The sequence below is a fragment of the Arachis ipaensis genome, chromosome B05 (genome assembly GCF_000816755.2).
Source record: "Arachis ipaensis cultivar K30076 chromosome B05, Araip1.1, whole genome shotgun sequence".
Lineage (NCBI taxonomy): Eukaryota > Viridiplantae > Streptophyta > Magnoliopsida > Fabales > Fabaceae > Arachis > Arachis ipaensis.
Genome location: NC_029789.2, coordinates 21,097,883 through 21,118,388, shown reverse-complemented (window position 1 = coordinate 21,118,388; position 20,506 = coordinate 21,097,883). Strand labels below are relative to the sequence as shown.

The window sequence follows — 20,506 nt, the reverse complement described above, 5'->3', positions numbered from 1 at the left end:
TGTGTTTCTGTTAATAATTTTTTACAATTAAAAATAATTAATTTAAAAAATAGTGAATATAAAATAAAAAGAAAATAAAGAGTAAATAGATAAAAGTACATATGAAAGAGTTTGGCATGAATAAAAGTGCACACCAAAATTCGTAAAATATAAAAGTACACCCTATATTTTACAAATTCACAAACGACACGATATTTTTGTCCATCAAAAATAATCTTTCGGGTGTACTTTGATATTTATAATCTTTTGTGTATACTTTTGTTCACCTCAAACTCGACTAAATTTTCAAAATAGTACCTCAAATTGGCTCCTGCACTAATTTCATCCCTAAGTTTTCAATTGCTTTAGTCCTTGAGATTGAACTCTAGGCTCCACAAAAGTCCTCAAGTCCATTTTTGGCCCGAATTAGCAAATCAAAGTGCTGATCTAGCAAGTCATCACTAGCATGGTGGATGTGCCATACAGCGTCGTTTAGGGTATTGGTGCCTATTGAGAGTAAAATGTCACCATTTTACGTGAATGAGAAAAACAAAACGTTGGAGGCTTGTGTGTTTTGATCATTCACAGTCTTCTCCTTCTTTTCTCCAACACTAAACGCTTAGTCTCCCTCTTCCTCTGACAATGGTGAAGGCTTAGTGTGGTGGTTTACAGTTTGCAAGTTCGACAATTTCGTGGAACTACTAGTGTCGCCGTGGAGTTCACTAAGTCCATCTGAACAAGAAGAAGCACCATTATTGTTGTTATTGATGTGAGTACACAATGCCATTATTATTTTTTTTTTTGCAATCATAGCTTAATTCAAGGATTTAGTTGGCTTTTTGTTTGTTTGTGGTGGGGTGTTTTATCATTGATAAAAGTTTAGGATTTCATATATTGTTATGTTACGGTATGGATTTTAAAAATGCTTTGTTTTTTCTTAAAGGAACAGGGACAAATTTTTTGTACCAGACATGAAATGCAAATAGTTGATTTTCATATTTTGACCATGATTATTGAGTTAAGTTTTACAATCTTTGTTTTTGATGTAGATGAAAAATCTACTTAACATCATGTTCCATCATAAGAGTAACTTTGAAAAAAATAAAAAAGAAAAGATGTTCTATTCGCCTGATAAAAAAAGTTATTTGGGTGATATTAACAAAGATACATTAGATATTTTCTATATTAGAAATTACCATAAAGAACTTGGGTACAACAAGAAGAAGGAATGTTGGTGGCTTGTTCCAGGTAGGCGTCTAGCGAGGTTGGACTGAGGAGATTAAACAATGATAGGGAATTAATGGAGATGCGTTTCTTTGCTAAGAAAAATAATTGTCTTGTGGATGTGTTCATTGAACATGAAGTGTCAACACATGAGATTCTAGAAGAGAAAGAAAATGTGGTATATCTTGACGATCAAGTAGGAGATATTGGTAAGGAAGCCAGGGTCATTCCAAACACTTCTACCCATCTACTCTTAACATGTCCCCTCCAGTTGTTGATCCGAAACTAATTGTGGAGCCCAACCTTAAGTCCAAGAGCATACCTTCTGTTCCTAAGAAACAAGAACCCACCAAAGCCAAACCTAGGCCTAAGCTTGAGACACTCCCGAAACCTACGCATAAATCAACACAATTCATACCAATCTATCCAAGAAATATTGTCTGAGGTCTACCACCATGAGGCATTGCACAAGATCTGTTGTAAAGGGCAAGTTAGTAAAGATTCTTAAAATTGTTCTATCTTCTGATGAAGACTCTTCTGATAGCTATGAGAGTGCTGAATATGAAGTTTATAAGCCAGTAGAGGATGACAGATCCTCTAATTTGGTTGATTTGGTTAATGTTTCTTCCTCAAGAAGGAAGGCTGTGAAATTGAAGAGTGGTCCTATAGGTGCATCTAATAAGGATAAGGAGAAGATAATAGTTGATGATGATGCATTTGTGAAAGATGTTTCAGATCAAGAAATTAATCTTGGGTTTGTGGGGGATGCAAGGGTTGAAGACTATGATGCTTATGATCCGGGGGCTAATTCTGATGGTACAAATTTATGACTTTCATTGAAGATGAAAACCCCACCAAACTCTAAAGATGAGCTGGATGAAGACGGCGATTCTGATGAAGTTTTTTTAGTATTTAGGAAAGGGGCAAGGTTTGGTAAATTTAACTTAGAAGTGGGAATGAAGTTCAATACCAAATGGGACTTCAAAGAGGTTGTGAGGGAATATACCATCCAAGAGAGAAGGCGTACCAGGTTTAACAAAAACGATAGGAAAAGCATAAAGACAATATGTAAGGTGAAAGAATGCAAATTAGTGATGCTTGAAATGTGGTATATGGGGATGAGAAGGCACAGTATGCTATGTTCAGAGACTATGGCCTTACTTTACTCAAGACCAATCCAGGATCAATTGTTCAAATTGGCACAACTCCATAGCCATATAGGGACCCAATCTTCGAGAGGATGCATGTGTGCTTATCTGGTTGCAAGAATGGTTTTAAAGTTGGATGACGTCCACTAATTGGTCTTGATGGTGCTTTCTTGAAGACCGTATTTGGAGGCCAAATACTATCAAATGTTGAAGAAGATACTAATCACCACATCTACGTGATTAGATGGGCGATTGTGAACATCGAAAACAAAGATAATTGGAAGTGGTTCCTAAAATTGCTGCATTAGAACCTTGAAAACTACAAGACCCACGGGTGGTGCTTTATTTCTGATATGCAAAAGGTATGTTTGATTTTTTGTTGTTGATCTACTTTTTGTTGTTAGTGGTATATGAGTTAAAAAATATGCATAAGAAAGAGTATACCAAGCTGGAGTATTTGGAGTCCACCACTACAGTATCTATTGCTAATGAATGATGAATACTTGTATGTTAAAGTTCTATTACTTTGTCTCCTGATTTGATTTTATGATTATCGTTTTTGTATGTGTGTGTAACATTGGTTATTGATTACTGATTGTGATTGAGTTAATGATGATGATAGATTGATTATTGATTCTTGAAATCAGGAGGTATGCATAATAGCATAAGCAGGCGTCCATAAGGAAACGTTTATTTTCTGTTCTTATTGGAATATGAGTTTGGTGACTTTTATTTGGGTTGACTCTGAACTAATTATGTGAAATTGGAATGGGACTATTTTGTTTGTATGATGTAAATGTTAGAGTCTATTATGGTGAATCATTGTGAAAGTCAGGGATGGTAATGGTGCAATCTTTTAAAAATTTAGGGTCTATTATGGTGCACGAGATCAAATTATAGGGGTCATTATGTGTATTTTTATGTTTTGACTCAATATGGCTATGTTGTTATGTATCTGTTGCAGGGTTTGATTCCAGCCATGAGGGAGTTGATGTCTAATGTACATCACCATTTCTGTGTGTGGTATTTGTGGCGTAATTTCAACAAACATTGGAAAGACTTGGAGCTAAGGGAATTGTTGTGGGAGTGTGCATAGGCCACTACGTACCAGGAGTTCAAGGAGTTAATGGATAAGATTAATAGGCTTAACGAGGATGCATGGGCATATTTGGACAAATGGTGGGGGGATTCATGGACAAGGTCAAAGTTCAGTCACAAGCCGAAGTTGGACTCTATTTGCAACAACGCCTGCGAAGTATTTAACTCAAAGATAAAGGAAGTATGAGGAAAGCCAATCATTATACTGCTCAAGAAAGTCAGAATGTTTGTAATGCGCACAATGGCTAAGAATAAAGTGAAGCTGAAAAATTATGTGGGAATACTACCACCAGTTATCAAAAGTAAACTTGAGAAGATTAGAAAGGAGTCTAAGAACTGACATCTAATTTAGGCTGGTGATAATGGTTATGAGAAATTTGAGGTACATGGTCATCCTACAAACCATGTTAATTTGGGAAAAAGACTCTACACTTGTCAATTTTAGATGTTAACAGGTCATAATTTATTTAAAATGCACTTGATTTGTTTATTAATTAATGTTGATTTTGAGTGTGTTTGTATTATTTTCTTTTATTTATCGTTTTCTTTGTTTTCAAAATCATTTGTACAATATGCTCAGCAACATTAAATTATATATTTGTCAATGCTGTTTATTATTATTTAGTTGATAAAGTGTTGCATTAAATTCAAGTATTCCTTATGTACACACTTGTGATGTCCTTGCTAGAGTGAATAAGTACCCAAAAGACTTTCGCCATAAATGATTAACTATGAAGTTTTACAAGATCACCTACAGCCACTGTATAAACCCTATCCCTGGCTAACCTTTATGGTAATATTCTAAATATAACACGCCATTGGCACCCATGGTAAAAAGAAAGGTAGGAAAGCTTCAAACAAAAAGGAGGAAGGATGCGGATAAAGACAGTGGTTCTAACAAGAAGTCTAAGACAAGCACTACATTGAAAAGACAATTAAGACCATTTACTTGAAAATACTATCTACAAAAGGTCATGCAAAGAGAGGATGTGAGAAGAAGAGATCTATAGATGCGGCTGCTGCTACAGCAAAGGCAGCACAAGATGTTAAGGGTGCTAAAGGGTGTTGAACCAAGTTCTACTAATGCCACTAATGATCATCCTTCTACTAATTTTGAAGATGCTAACCTACAAAATGATGGTGCTGATTCCACTTCTATTGTCAAAGATCCGCAAGCCCATGTAAGTGCTAGCTTGGTTGAAATTAAAGTCCAACCTGCTGAGATTGATCTCTCTCAGCCAACATACTCTTAACCTGAAGACACTCAAAAGGTGGAACTACATCTTCTCTAATTATCTTGATTACTTTATTTAACATTCATGTTGTCATAATTTATTTATTTAATTTTTGCTTATAGTGCTCATGTGTATCATTATTTATTTATTTATTTATGGCCTTACAATGCTGCAGTTACTTGAATCAAATTAGATGCCTCCAACAAGACCTACAAAGCTGGCAACTGGAAGATTATCTCTTCCAACAACTTCTACAAACTTGGATCCAATGCAGGGAGCCAGTTCAACTACAACTTTAAGATGGGCAAACTTCCTGAAGTTTGTACCAACTTCGAGATTCAAGCCACCAAGAAAAAAATGATGTTTTTTATAAATATATAAGGGATGATGTTAGCTAATAATTACTAAATTTGAGTCTGTTTTATTTTGGAGAAATATTATAGTAATGGTCATAGACAAGGGTGATGATCCACTTTTGATGTTTGCTTATTGTTATTATGCTTGCTTTGTCAATTTGGTAATCTAAAAACACTTAAGACCTTAAACATATGCATACTAAGGTATTTTTGATAAATTATATATATGACTGTACCTTAATTATTGACCATATAGTTGTTCTATCTTCAATTTTTATTTTGTAAACATTCAAATCAAATGCTAGAACATAATTATGCCCAAATTTTTTCATTCATGATAGTTATAATTAGAAATACATTTGTATAATTCATGTCATGCTCAAATCTTAAACAACAACATTAACACAAAAATAAAAACTAACAACAATACTAAACACATGGCTTGGATTAATACTTTCTGAGTTCTCAAAACTACTTCCAGTTTTCCTAGCCTCCAAGCCAAGTTCATTTCAATTGGTCATTATCAGCTTTCCAAACCACATCTTTTTGTCCAGAATCTTCCCAAACAAATAATCCGCACCATCTCTTTCCATTGGTATGCAATAATCCAGAAACAATTACCAATTTGGAACACAGACACAACAACCATATATACATGAGCTTAAACCACTTACATTATAATTAGGATACCAAAAAAATGGCTTGTTAGGATGTGTTTTAGTCCTTAACCATCTAAGGACGAGGTGACATCCACATCCACACCATACCGACACCTTTCCAGACTTGGTTTACACTGATGTTCTTGTCCAGTTCTCGGTTGAAGAAGAAGAAGAAGAAGAAGAAGAAGAAGGCATGTGTGCTTATCTGGTTGCAAGAATGGTTTTAAAGTTGGATGACGTCCACTAATTGGTCTTGATGGTGCTTTCTTGAAGACCGTATTTGGAGGCCAAATACTATCAAATGTTGAAGAAGATACTAATCACCACATCTACGTGATTAGATGGGCGATTGTGAACATCGAAAACAAAGATAATTGGAAGTGGTTCCTAAAATTGCTGCATTAGAACCTTGAAAACTACAAGACCCACGGGTGGTGCTTTATTTCTGATATGCAAAAGGTATGTTTGATTTTTTGTTGTTGATCTACTTTTTGTTGTTAGTGGTATATGAGTTAAAAAATATGCATAAGAAAGAGTATACCAAGCTGGAGTATTTGGAGTCCACCACTACAGTATCTATTGCTAATGAATGATGAATACTTGTATGTTAAAGTTCTATTACTTTGTCTCCTGATTTGATTTTATGATTATCGTTTTTGTATGTGTGTGTAACATTGGTTATTGATTACTGATTGTGATTGAGTTAATGATGATGATAGATTGATTATTGATTCTTGAAATCAGGAGGTATGCATAATAGCATAAGCAGGCGTCCATAAGGAAACGTTTATTTTCTGTTCTTATTGGAATATGAGTTTGGTGACTTTTATTTGGGTTGACTCTGAACTAATTATGTGAAATTGGAATGGGACTATTTTGTTTGTATGATGTAAATGTTAGAGTCTATTATGGTGAATCATTGTGAAAGTCAGGGATGGTAATGGTGCAATCTTTTAAAAATTTAGGGTCTATTATGGTGCACGAGATCAAATTATAGGGGTCATTATGTGTATTTTTATGTTTTGACTCAATATGGCTATGTTGTTATGTATCTGTTGCAGGGTTTGATTCCAGCCATGAGGGAGTTGATGTCTAATGTACATCACCATTTCTGTGTGTGGTATTTGTGGCGTAATTTCAACAAACATTGGAAAGACTTGGAGCTAAGGGAATTGTTGTGGGAGTGTGCATAGGCCACTACGTACCAGGAGTTCAAGGAGTTAATGGATAAGATTAATAGGCTTAACGAGGATGCATGGGCATATTTGGACAAATGGTGGGGGGATTCATGGACAAGGTCAAAGTTCAGTCACAAGCCGAAGTTGGACTCTATTTGCAACAACGCCTGCGAAGTATTTAACTCAAAGATAAAGGAAGTATGAGGAAAGCCAATCATTATACTGCTCAAGAAAGTCAGAATGTTTGTAATGCGCACAATGGCTAAGAATAAAGTGAAGCTGAAAAATTATGTGGGAATACTACCACCAGTTATCAAAAGTAAACTTGAGAAGATTAGAAAGGAGTCTAAGAACTGACATCTAATTTAGGCTGGTGATAATGGTTATGAGAAATTTGAGGTACATGGTCATCCTACAAACCATGTTAATTTGGGAAAAAGACTCTACACTTGTCAATTTTAGATGTTAACAGGTCATAATTTATTTAAAATGCACTTGATTTGTTTATTAATTAATGTTGATTTTGAGTGTGTTTGTATTATTTTCTTTTATTTATCGTTTTCTTTGTTTTCAAAATCATTTGTACAATATGCTCAGCAACATTAAATTATATATTTGTCAATGCTGTTTATTATTATTTAGTTGATAAAGTGTTGCATTAAATTCAAGTATTCCTTATGTACACACTTGTGATGTCCTTGCTAGAGTGAATAAGTACCCAAAAGACTTTCGCCATAAATGATTAACTATGAAGTTTTACAAGATCACCTACAGCCACTGTATAAACCCTATCCCTGGCTAACCTTTATGGTAATATTCTAAATATAACACGCCATTGGCACCCATGGTAAAAAGAAAGGTAGGAAAGCTTCAAACAAAAAGGAGGAAGGATGCGGATAAAGACAGTGGTTCTAACAAGAAGTCTAAGACAAGCACTACATTGAAAAGACAATTAAGACCATTTACTTGAAAATACTATCTACAAAAGGTCATGCAAAGAGAGGATGTGAGAAGAAGAGATCTATAGATGCGGCTGCTGCTACAGCAAAGGCAGCACAAGATGTTAAGGGTGCTAAAGGGTGTTGAACCAAGTTCTACTAATGCCACTAATGATCATCCTTCTACTAATTTTGAAGATGCTAACCTACAAAATGATGGTGCTGATTCCACTTCTATTGTCAAAGATCCGCAAGCCCATGTAAGTGCTAGCTTGGTTGAAATTAAAGTCCAACCTGCTGAGATTGATCTCTCTCAGCCAACATACTCTTAACCTGAAGACACTCAAAAGGTGGAACTACATCTTCTCTAATTATCTTGATTACTTTATTTAACATTCATGTTGTCATAATTTATTTATTTAATTTTTGCTTATAGTGCTCATGTGTATCATTATTTATTTATTTATTTATGGCCTTACAATGCTGCAGTTACTTGAATCAAATTAGATGCCTCCAACAAGACCTACAAAGCTGGCAACTGGAAGATTATCTCTTCCAACAACTTCTACAAACTTGGATCCAATGCAGGGAGCCAGTTCAACTACAACTTTAAGATGGGCAAACTTCCTGAAGTTTGTACCAACTTCGAGATTCAAGCCACCAAGAAAAAAATGATGTTTTTTATAAATATATAAGGGATGATGTTAGCTAATAATTACTAAATTTGAGTCTGTTTTATTTTGGAGAAATATTATAGTAATGGTCATAGACAAGGGTGATGATCCACTTTTGATGTTTGCTTATTGTTATTATGCTTGCTTTGTCAATTTGGTAATCTAAAAACACTTAAGACCTTAAACATATGCATACTAAGGTATTTTTGATAAATTATATATATGACTGTACCTTAATTATTGACCATATAGTTGTTCTATCTTCAATTTTTATTTTGTAAACATTCAAATCAAATGCTAGAACATAATTATGCCCAAATTTTTTCATTCATGATAGTTATAATTAGAAATACATTTGTATAATTCATGTCATGCTCAAATCTTAAACAACAACATTAACACAAAAATAAAAACTAACAACAATACTAAACACATGGCTTGGATTAATACTTTCTGAGTTCTCAAAACTACTTCCAGTTTTCCTAGCCTCCAAGCCAAGTTCATTTCAATTGGTCATTATCAGCTTTCCAAACCACATCTTTTTGTCCAGAATCTTCCCAAACAAATAATCCGCACCATCTCTTTCCATTGGTATGCAATAATCCAGAAACAATTACCAATTTGGAACACAGACACAACAACCATATATACATGAGCTTAAACCACTTACATTATAATTAGGATACCAAAAAAATGGCTTGTTAGGATGTGTTTTAGTCCTTAACCATCTAAGGACGAGGTGACATCCACATCCACACCATACCGACACCTTTCCAGACTTGGTTTACACTGATGTTCTTGTCCAGTTCTCGGTTGAAGAAGAAGAAGAAGAAGAAGAAGAAGAAGAAGAAGAAGAAGAAGAAGAAGAAGAAGAAGAAGAAGAAGAAGAAGAAGAAGAAGAAGAAGATGTCCAGTTTGTCCAGTTCTCGGTTGAAGAAGAAGAAGAAGAAGAAGAAGAAGAAGAAGAAGAAGAAGAAGAAGAAGAAGAAGAAGAAGAAGAAGAAGATGATGATGATGATGATGATGATGATGATGGGTTTTTTATTGGGTTTAGGATCTATAAATAGGGGTAGGGACTTCATTAGAGCATGGTCACCATATATCCACGTCATATAACCATTATTAATGCCACTGTGACAGCAATTTACTAGATCAACACTCCAATTTGCTGACTCAGGCCGGAAATGAGTTTGAGAACTTTTATGGAGCTCAAAGTTTAATCTCGAGGATCAAAATGATGCAATTAAAAATTTAGGGGTGAAATTGATGTAGGGTCCAATTTGGGAGACCATTTTAGGAATTTAGTCCCTCAAACTTTTTCATGTATACTTTTGTCTATTTATTGAAAAATAGATATAAAAATAATATTTAATTGAATGGTTTATATTATATATAAAACATTTAAAATTATATATATTAAATTGAAAGTATATTATATGATTATATAATATATTTAAAAGAAAAACGTAATATATAACAAAAAGCAATTTAGCTCAATAATAATTAAGATGTTCCTCATTCTTTAAGTCCTTTATTCAAATTGGCAAAAAAAATATTTTTTTAGCCCTAGGAAATAATTATAGTATATTATTGGGATCTTGTCAATTTTCACCAAAAATTGGGTGTTAACTGATAAAAGGTAAATAAAAAAAACCTTAGTATATGAGTTTACCAGGTTATTAATTATGTTATAATTACTAATAAATAAATACTGCCAAGAATATAAATACAAAAACATACAAAACAAATCCAGCATATAAAATAGTAAAATTAGTTTCTCGCAAATATAAAAAAAAAACCTTATATGGATATATTGAGTTAAGTTTCAAAGTGGTTTTTGAAGTTACATTCGAAGTTTAAAGTAGTCCTTAAAATTTATAATATATTCATCCCTAAAGTTGCATTTCGAAATCCAGAGTCGTTCATCAAGCATTTTCCATCAAATAGGCACCACCAGAAAGTTGATGTGGACTCATCTCTGACACACTAACCAGGTAACAGCTAGTTGATATGGATTAGCAAACTTTTTTGTGGTAATAAAATTTAAAAACTCTAATCTCCAAATTTAAAGATCACTTTGTGCAGTCCCTCCTTCTCTTCTGTTATCCTTTTTCTCTTACCTTTTCTACAGTCTCCAAATTTATTTTGCTATTTGCACATAATCATAAAACAAGTTTACTTCCCACTTTATTAACAAGTTTAATTGCACATAATCAGTGATGGCCAGTCCCCACAGGCAAACTACCACATGCTGCTGTACCGGAATCGCGTTCCTCAAGGTGATGTCTTCCTTCGCAATCACCAAATTGAGGTCGTCGCAAATCAAATTGAACGTTGCTATTCCCATTCTGAATGCTTTTTTGAACTCTTCTTCGGGGAATTCATGCTTGTTGCATTTGTCCCACCACGCTCCCGATTGGTCCTTCACCTACAGCCGATGTTGCTGCGGTGGAGCTGCGACATCGTCGAAATTCACTGCTGGTGTGGCACGTGACTTTTTTCTCCTTCTTCGTGGGATTCTTCTTCGATGTCGGATTAGTGGTTGTCGTGGTTGGAATGGTGGCGGAGCATGGAGGTGGAGTTGTAGTGTTCTTGCACGTCGAGGAGTAAGAACAAAATAAGGATACCGCCATTAAGTTTCTTCATCGTCTTGTTATTCCTGTTCTTCTTCTTATTGCTATTTGTGTCACATTCTTCTTCTTCTTCATCTTCTTAGGCGATGTTGATGTGGCAATATTTTCTGGCGGTGGGTTTGGCAGTCGTGGTGGTTCATTTGAAGGAGTGTGGAATGTAGGAAGGTTAAAAGAAATTGTGGGTCTTTGAAAGTTGGGATTTTCATACAATGTAATGAAACAGCAGTGTGAAGTATTGGTGTCTAAGAGGAGCACGAGCTTTTTGAACTGCTGCCAAGGAAAGCAGAGGTCACCGATGAAGTCAGAGGAGCTAAGCTGGAGGAGGGAGTACGAGTCATGGCTGTGAGTAGCGGAGAGGACGTCGAAATAATGCAGGTTTTGATGGGCAACAATGGAGGTAAGCCTCAAAGTAGTCCCTGAAGTTACCCTCGAGTCTCATAGTGATCCCTGAAGTTAAAAATTACTCATATTTATCCCTGAAGTTGCACTCTGGGACTCAGACTCGTCCTTCCGGCCAATTTCGTCTAGCTGGCACAACCGGAAAGGTGAGTTGGACTCGTTGGTGACACGCTGGCAGCACAACGGCTAGCTGACATGGCGACATAAATGGTTTTGATTCAATTTGGTCCATAAATTGAGGTTAAAAACCCTAATCCCTAACTGAGTCTCTTCTCCTCTCTTTTCCATCGCACCAGAGATGACTCTCTTCTATTGCTTCTCCTATAGTGTATTCTCCATCTTCAGAAACCACACGGTTATGGCTAGCGTGAGCAATGCAGCTGGGAGCTCCAACAAGCCACGATCATTTGGAAGCATCATGAGGATAATGAATAGAAACAGAGATTTGCGTTTGATAGAATGGTGTGGGTGCGGATCGAGACCAGTGTTACGATGGTCAGCGACGGATTCTAATCCAGGGAGACCGTTCGTGGGTTGCCCAAACTACAATGTAAGTGTTTCATGCTGTTGTTTGCTGTAATTCTGGATGTAAACTTGGTTGATTCACTTGCATGGGTGCAGACTGCAGGTAAGAGGTGGTGTCGGTTGTTTCTGTAGGTGGATAAAATTTTGGAAGAAGATGCGATAACATGTGATGGTAGAACAAGCACTTCAAATGACAATGAAGAATGGAAGATGAAGATTGCTTGAAAACTTGGAAGACTAGATTCTGAAGCTAGAGTTCTAAAAATGGGGGGGGGGATTTTGCTGTTTGCATGTATGCTGCTGCTGCTAATTACAGTTGTTGTGCTTGTCTTAAAGTTGGACAGGCAACAAAGTCAATTGTATTTAGGGAAAAAATAAGTTACATGCGATATGCATATGTTGTTCTGTTCATGTACTTGTACTTGTCCTTTTGGTTGAAAGAAATGCAGATTAAACTGTTTGACATGACTGTGCAAGCACTACAACAAATAAGGGTTTTCGCAACGGTCGAAAACTGTTGCCATAGATAAAAAAACCGTTTCTAAAACCTTAGGCAATGGTTTTGCAACGGTTTTTGACCTGTGGTATATGCGGCCGTTGCCAATACTCATAGGCAACGGTTTTTTACCTAAGGCAATGACAACCAAAAAAATCGTTGCCATAGTGACTGGCATAGGCAACGGTTTTGACAACCATTTTTAAACAACGGTTTAGCATCGTTACTAGATAGACAACGGTTTAGAACCGTTCTCTTCCATGACGAAAAGGTTTAAAATCATAACTAGATAGGCAACGGTTTTAAGCTGTTGTAATTTTGTTATTTACAAAGCCAACGGTTTAAAAGCGTTGCCTTCGATGTTTTTTTGCAACAGTTTAAATACCATTGCCATTTTATAGTTTTCGTTGGCAACGGTTTTAACACCATTGCCCTTTGTAACTTTTGACAACGGTTTTTCATAATTATATAATTCTTTATTTACAATAATTTTTTCATATTGCATTGAAATTAGTTCCAATTATTTTTTTAATTTATTGTCAATAAATAACCTTAACTATTTGAATCAAATTACTAAAGAAAACTAATTGAATATATACCATCAAATTTGATTTATAAAGTATTATGTAAAATCTACAATCACATTATATCATCATTGCAAAATACCATAATACTAGTCTAAGTCATAACTACTTCTAATTATATCATCATCATTTTTCAAAATACCATAATACTAATCTAAACAACCTTGAACTATATCATCTAATTTTGCAAAAAATACAATAACAAAAGAGAATTGAAATGGCTAAGTAACAAGTTTATCATCATCTTGTCCACAAGTACATGACTTTTACTCTCTAACATTTACTCTTCAAAATTTGTGACCTTAATTAAGTTTGTTTTCTCCTTCAACATGGTTTTCCTGTAAACAAAACAAAAAATAGTAAATCAAATATAAAACTACATATTTCTAATACTAATAATGTTTAGATTAACAATAAGTGATTTTTCTTATCAAGAACTTATTAATTCTAAAGAAATCCTAGAAGTCAACCACTAATAATCAAAAGAAACATCTCAAGCAATCATGAAACTAACAATTCGTATCTAACAAAGTATGCAAAGAAGTATCTAATAAAGATAAAAAGATTAAGATAAGAGTGAAAAAAAGTATAATTAATTGGAAAAGGAGAAAAATCACAAACAACATTTTTAGTTTGCACTTTCCAATTTCTATAGATATATAAATTAAACTGTACCGAAAGGAGTGGATCTAAAGATAGAAATATAAATCCTTATCTTATTATTTATTTTATATGTATAAATATCATACAAATTAAAGGATCTAAAGATAGAAATATAAGTCCTTATCTTATTATTCATTTTATATGTATAAATATCATATAAATTAAAAGATATATGCAAACACTTCCTGCTTTCAATCTTCTAATTTTGTGAATTAATTTTGTCACTATTTGATTGCAATACTCTTATTTTAAAAAGACAAACTACAACAACAACAAAAAAAATGGAAGGTTTCCTTGGTAGCTATTTGTGCCATGTTTTGAAAACCAAAAGGGAAGAAGTACACTAATATAAGAAAACATCAAATTAGAAAACTAATTGTGCCATATTTTGAAAACCAAATATAGTTTGGCATTAAGAATACGTATGCTCCTAATTCGGTTGTACCAATGCCAATGCCATTAGGGAAGGTTTTCTTAGTAGCTCCATAAAGTTATACAATTTATCAGTACATGCCATTAGATAAGAACAATAGCATAAAGTAAAATTTTATAGCCTTCAAAGCTAAATTCTTTAAACTTCATAATCATCTCCCTACCATTAAATCAAGCTAGTTAGTATTCAGATTTGATATTCCTTAGTTTTATTCCACCAAAGCAACTAAAAATTGTGCTAACTTTCTAACAACATGATGAAGCTTTGCAACTACTAGATATATGTTATTTATAAAAATATAATTAACTTTCAAGTTGAACTATATATTATGCATACTTATACCAATTCCAAAGCCGCATTTGTTTAAGGAGAATAATAAAAGAAAGGTCCTTCTAAAAGATCTCACAACATGAGAGTGAATGGATAACTTTGACTATGCTATGCAACAACAATACCTAATACTAACCATACTTACCAGTTACCGAAACTAGTTAGCTAGATTGCAAAATTCATGCAAACCTCACATATTTAAACCCAGCAATCGTTATTTTAAAAGTTTTCGTCTAACTAACAATTTCATGTCTAAATTATCAATATTAGTGATTAGTGAATGTTAATATTTTCTCAATGGAAACTTTTCAAACAAGCTATTAGAAAATCAATACAAATTTTGTAATAGTCAACCATATTAAAAAGTCAATACCATTTTTAATGAAAAAGTTACATAGCTTGGAAGTTAGGTAGAAATAAGTCAAAGCCTGTTTTAAAAATTAGAAAGCTTAGTATCTTTCAACTGCACAACTTTTACTACAAAAGTTCAATTAAGCTAAATTTTGGTTTGGAGACTCCTAACTTATCTAGCAACAAGTGTGTCTTAGTTGCAACCCAATTGCTATTCAATTCTAAGAGTTACAAGCATTGGAAGTTGATGCATAACTTGCTGAAAACTGATTCTTTCTAGCTTTGACCACCAATTTTCAAAAATTCACAACTCCCAATCCTTAACTCCTGAAGTTTAAGAGAAATAAATCAAGTTGATTAAATTTTAAAACAAAATTGGTTTTTCTCCATAACTCAACTCGTAAGAGTCGCAGCAAGACAACCAAGTTGCTGCCCTATTCTAATTTTTCTGCAGCAGGACAGATTTAACAACTTGACTTTAAAAATTTGTCATAAATTGTATATTTAACGAAAAGACCTCAAATTTTTCAGTCCAGCTCCATATATTCCCAAGTTTAATCCAGACTTGTTCTCAAGCAATTTCAATCACCACGAAATTAGTTATAGCTTTTCAAAGTTTCTGACCTCATTTAAAAGTAAAGCAGAAAATCAAATTTTATAATTCAACTTTAAAAAGTCATAACTAAGTCTCCAGTTAATACGAAACCTTCAAAATTGAATATTAATAACTATACTTGTTGTAGTTTGCTTAGCTCTTAATCTCATATCATTCCAATCTCTATTAAGTTGCTGGTTCACTTTCGAAGTTGCCGTTTCATTTCAAAACTTAGATTTTCAACAAGTAGTTTAGTGTTTCAAAATTCAACCCCTTTAGTACCTCTCAAAATCAAATCTCAAAGCAATCACGAATCAATTCTACCACCATTACAATATATTTACTAACCAGCTCAACAGTAATCAACCAATACAATCCATCAAATTCAGCATTTACAACAATTATTTGTAAAACAATTCACAATCCACATAATCAATCAAACACTAAATCAACAATTCCAAATCACAATCTCAACCATTCTAATCACAATTTTAGCCACAATTCAACATTCACATAATCAATCAATTACTCACAGCTATTAAATCTATTGTAGTTATTCAATAAATCTTGTAGGCATTCTTAAATTAAAATTGTTTAAGTTAAACCCCCTACCTCGATGTCGCAATTATCTAATCCAAATCATATAAAATCCTTATTATTTTCATAACTATCAACCTTATACTTTAAATATAGAAAATAATCTAATAGTTATAAAATTGGATAATAATCATAACTTATCTCAAGTTCAATAAATCAAACTTGCCTTAATTGTCCTTAATAAAATAATCTCTGAAATTAAGGCTATAAATAACTATATGATTTGAGACTTGATCATAAAAAGACTTTTCAAAGATTCTGGGTCTTACATACGCTAATATAAGAAACATCAAATTATAAAACTAATTGTGCCATGTTTTGAAAACCAAAGCTAGTTTGGCATTAAGAATACGTATGCTCCTAATTTGGTAGAGTTACAGCGCGAACACTTGCTGACCGCAACCAACAAAGCAACAACTTTATTCCTTCAAACAGAACCAGCGGCAGCTCCGGCAGCTACCTCCAGTGGCGGTGACAGCGTCAGTTAACATAAACACACTAACAATAACCCTCACAGCAACAACAGGATAACTTAGGGGAGCAAAGAAAAATCAGAAATAGGGTAAAGCTCACCAGGAAAGTGGTGAGTTGCAGCAGAAACAGAGTGGCGATCATGGTGAAAACTTCAATGGTGGAAAACCCAGGACAGAAATAGGGCAAACCTTAATGGAACAGAGGTAAAGTTGGAGGAGTAGCAGCGGCGCTGGTGACTCAGAGCGGCAAGGACGCGGCGCCGGATCAGCCCCACTGACGGCGGCGGCAGCAGGACACGGTGGAACCTTCTTCCTTCCCCTCGTCGATATCGTCTTCTCTCTCGCGCACCTCTGGTTCTTGCGGCGTCGTTCTCTCTCCATCTTTCCTCTCTGCGATGGCGACGGCGACGATGACAGTGACACCCACCGTCGCTGCCTCCTTTTCCCCTCTCCTCTCCATTTCGTTCTCCCTCCTTGGTTCCTTTCTTCTCTGATTTTTTGTTTTCCCCCTCTCCATTACCCTTTCTCTCCTTTTTCCTCGTTCGTCTGTGTGTGCACGTTTAAGTTAGGGTAAGAAAATAGGAAATTTGTTATATTAAGTGAAAATTTGGTTGTGATTTGGGAATTTACACTATGGTTTAAGAGAAAATAAGAGGAAAGAAAAGTGATGGAAGGAAAATGAGTGGAAAATTTTATTTTCTTTTGTTTGGATACCAAAGAAAATGGGAAGGAAAGAAAATTTTGGTGTGGGTCCCATAAAAAAAATTTTCCATCCATTAGAAGCAAAAAACTAGAAGGAAAATGTTACTTTTGATGTATTTACAATACTACCCCTAATTCTATTATTATTAATAATTATTAATATAAATTAATTTTAATAGTTTTAATACATTATTATAATAAATATTTATATTTAAACATTATATATGTATTAGATAAATAATTTATAAAATTATAATATTTTATAATATTTATAAAATGTAATAAAGCATAAATAAATAAAAATATTTATAGTTTATTTTATTATAAGGGCATTATTGTAATTTTATACCATTATGATTTTCTTTCTTATCAATTTTCTTCTCATCCAAACAAAAGAAACTTTTCTCTCTATTTTCTTTCTATTCATTTTCTCTTCATCCAAACAACACACAAATAACTCTACTTTTCCTTCTATTTTCTTTTCTCTCATTTTCTTTCCTCTTATTTTCTTTCCTTCTATTTTCTTTTCTAATCCAAACAAAGCCTTAGAGTTAGGATAAAATATATACGAGTGATATAATAATTTTACAAAATATTTGAGATAAAATAATAATTTAGAATTTAAATATAATATTATAAAATTAATTTTAGAACACATAATTTTTTTTATTGATTTATAATAAAATTATTTTTTAATAAAAAATATTTAAAAAAATTGATGTCATAGTTATAAAACCGTTCTTTAAAATAGTCAAAGAGAACGGTCTTATTTTGTTGCTATAACATAGTGAAAAATTGAACTTGTACAGCAACGTTGTAAAAAATCTAATAGAACGGTTTTAAAGTGTTACCATTTTGACAACGGTTTTTATGCGTATCCTTTGTACAAATATTTAAACAACAATAAAAAACAGTTGCCTAAAAACAAATTATTGTAACGGTTATAAAATCGTTCTTTAAAATAATCAAAGAGAACGATTTTATTTTGTTGCTATAAAGTAGTGTAAAATTGAACTTTAACGACAACACTTTAAAAAACCGTTGTCTAAAATCATCTAAAAGAACGGTTTTAAGGCGTTACAAATTTTGGCGTTGCTAAAGCCCATATTTGTGGTAGTGAAGAATACTTTGGAATTTGAATAAATAAGAGGTTATATGAGTATAATTGTTCCTGCACTACTAATGGATTCATCTAATAGAATTAATCTTAATTACATATCAGAGACCAAGATATAAAAAAAATCGGACACATCTCAATTCAAGAAAGTCATAATCCATATTCATAATGCAGAAAACACATTCAAAATAGGCATTACAGAGTCAGGACAATATTCACCAAGTATATCAAAATTCTCAACATATTGAGAACACAAGTTTTGAACACTAAAATCCCCAACACTAGGTTCAAAATTCAGAAAGCATACATTTTCATCAAAATAGATAAACAAAATAATCTTCTCCTAAACATAATAATCCTAGTCTTCATTTTTTGTTTCTGGGTGGTCTGAATCCAAGGTTAGGCACAAACTTTATGAAGTTGGCAAGCCTTGTAATGGTCTCCTGTGATGCACCTTGCATAGGATGAGACGGATGATTTGTTGCGGGTTGACTGGATGCTGGTGGGGTGGTTGTTGCTTGATTGCTGCTTCTTGGAGTTGCATTTTCTTGTTTGGAGGACTTCTTTTTAGGAGGGAGTTTTGGTGGCCTCACAAGAGAAGGCAAAATCTATTAGTGATGACATGTTAAATAGTTAGTACAATGGATAAGAACATGCACATAATAAAATGAATGTCATCTAATTTTGTGAACCTGTTGAGAGTCATCGGTTTGTGACAAGGGTGGTTGACTAAGTTCAAGCTGAATTTCGGTGGGGGGTTGTAGGACAATGGTGGCTTAACCACCATTAGCAACAGGGGGTTGTGCAGCAGCAGCCTCCTCATCCGCAGCTCTCTTTGCACAGTTTCTCTTGGTGTGTCCTGATTTACCACAATAATGACAGTGACATTTTTTATAAATTTGTTTCATCTTGGTCCTCTGCTTCTTACTCCCACTTCACTCCTCATCTGCATCTTTTCTTCTTTTTTTCTTAAGTGGACCTTGCTTCTTTCTAAACTTTGGTACTTGTGGTCTGTTATGAGGTGACTTTTTCCATAGGGCTTGACCTGGAATTGGATTGATATAGAAGGCATATGTGTTATTATGCGCTTCCATTTTCAACTACTGATGACAAAATTCATCTGGTCTTTTTCCAGCCCTTGCCATTGCAGCACAAGCATGCACACACGACATCCTTAAACAGCATTAACACAACAACAAAGATTCCAATAATAAGCCAACAGTAATACCAGATAAAAAATAACAAAAAGATAACAATAAACAAGTAAAAGAATATTACCACTCAATTGCAAGAAACCACATGTGCAGAGCCTCTTTCCCAGATCAACAACCATGTTAGTTGGCCAGCCATGAACCTCGAATTTCTCATAGTCTGAGTCACCAGACCACATCGGGACCCAACTCTTTGACTCCTTCCTTATCTTTTCTAATCTGCTGTGTTGTATAGGTGATAGAATCCCAGTGTTCGAACTAAGCTTGACTTTGTTCCTAGCGATGGACCTCATTGCATACATCATGACTTCTTCCAAAAGTGTAATAATAGACTTGGCTCTAGCTTCTTTGATCCTAAAGCTGAAGACTTCACAAGTATTGTTGCAGATATTGTCTATTTTAGGTGCATTACTGAAGAAAGCCCTACTCCAAGAGTCCCTAGGCTACTTGTTCAAATACTCCCAAGCATCCTTGTTAACCCTCTTAATTTTTTTTATAATTTCAAGGAATCCATCTTGGCTAGTACACCTTGCACAATCCCATAGCAGCCCTCTAAGCTGGAGATCCTTCCACTGCTTATTGAAGTTCTTCCATAAATGCCACACACAGAATTTGTGATGGACATTTGGAAAAACCTCCTTAACAGCATGGATAAGGCCCTGAATTTAAGAAAGAAAAGAGTGGTCAGACACTTATTATCGAGCATCATAATAGTCCCTAGAGTTACATAAGTGACAGCCATATGGTCCCTTAAGTTTTATAAGTGACATCAAAAAGGTCCCTGTTCATTACATACACATCAGTTCATTATATACACAGCAGTTCATCAAAATTAGTCCAACTACTAAGTAAATCAGTTGTTCATTATAGACATAGTAGTTCATTATATAAGCAGTGATCCAACTACC

General features: G+C 34.1%; 1 long non-coding RNA gene across 1 annotated transcript in view; it reads left to right on the top strand.

Annotated features, from left to right (window-relative positions):
• Window positions 1–11,638, top strand: part of LOC110271830 — a 17,031-nt gene extending 5,393 nt beyond the window's left edge. The window contains exons 2-3 of the long non-coding RNA XR_002362615.1: window positions 5,778–5,783; window positions 11,520–11,638. This is a non-coding gene — a long non-coding RNA (uncharacterized LOC110271830). The remainder of the gene's footprint in view (window positions 1–5,777; window positions 5,784–11,519) is intronic.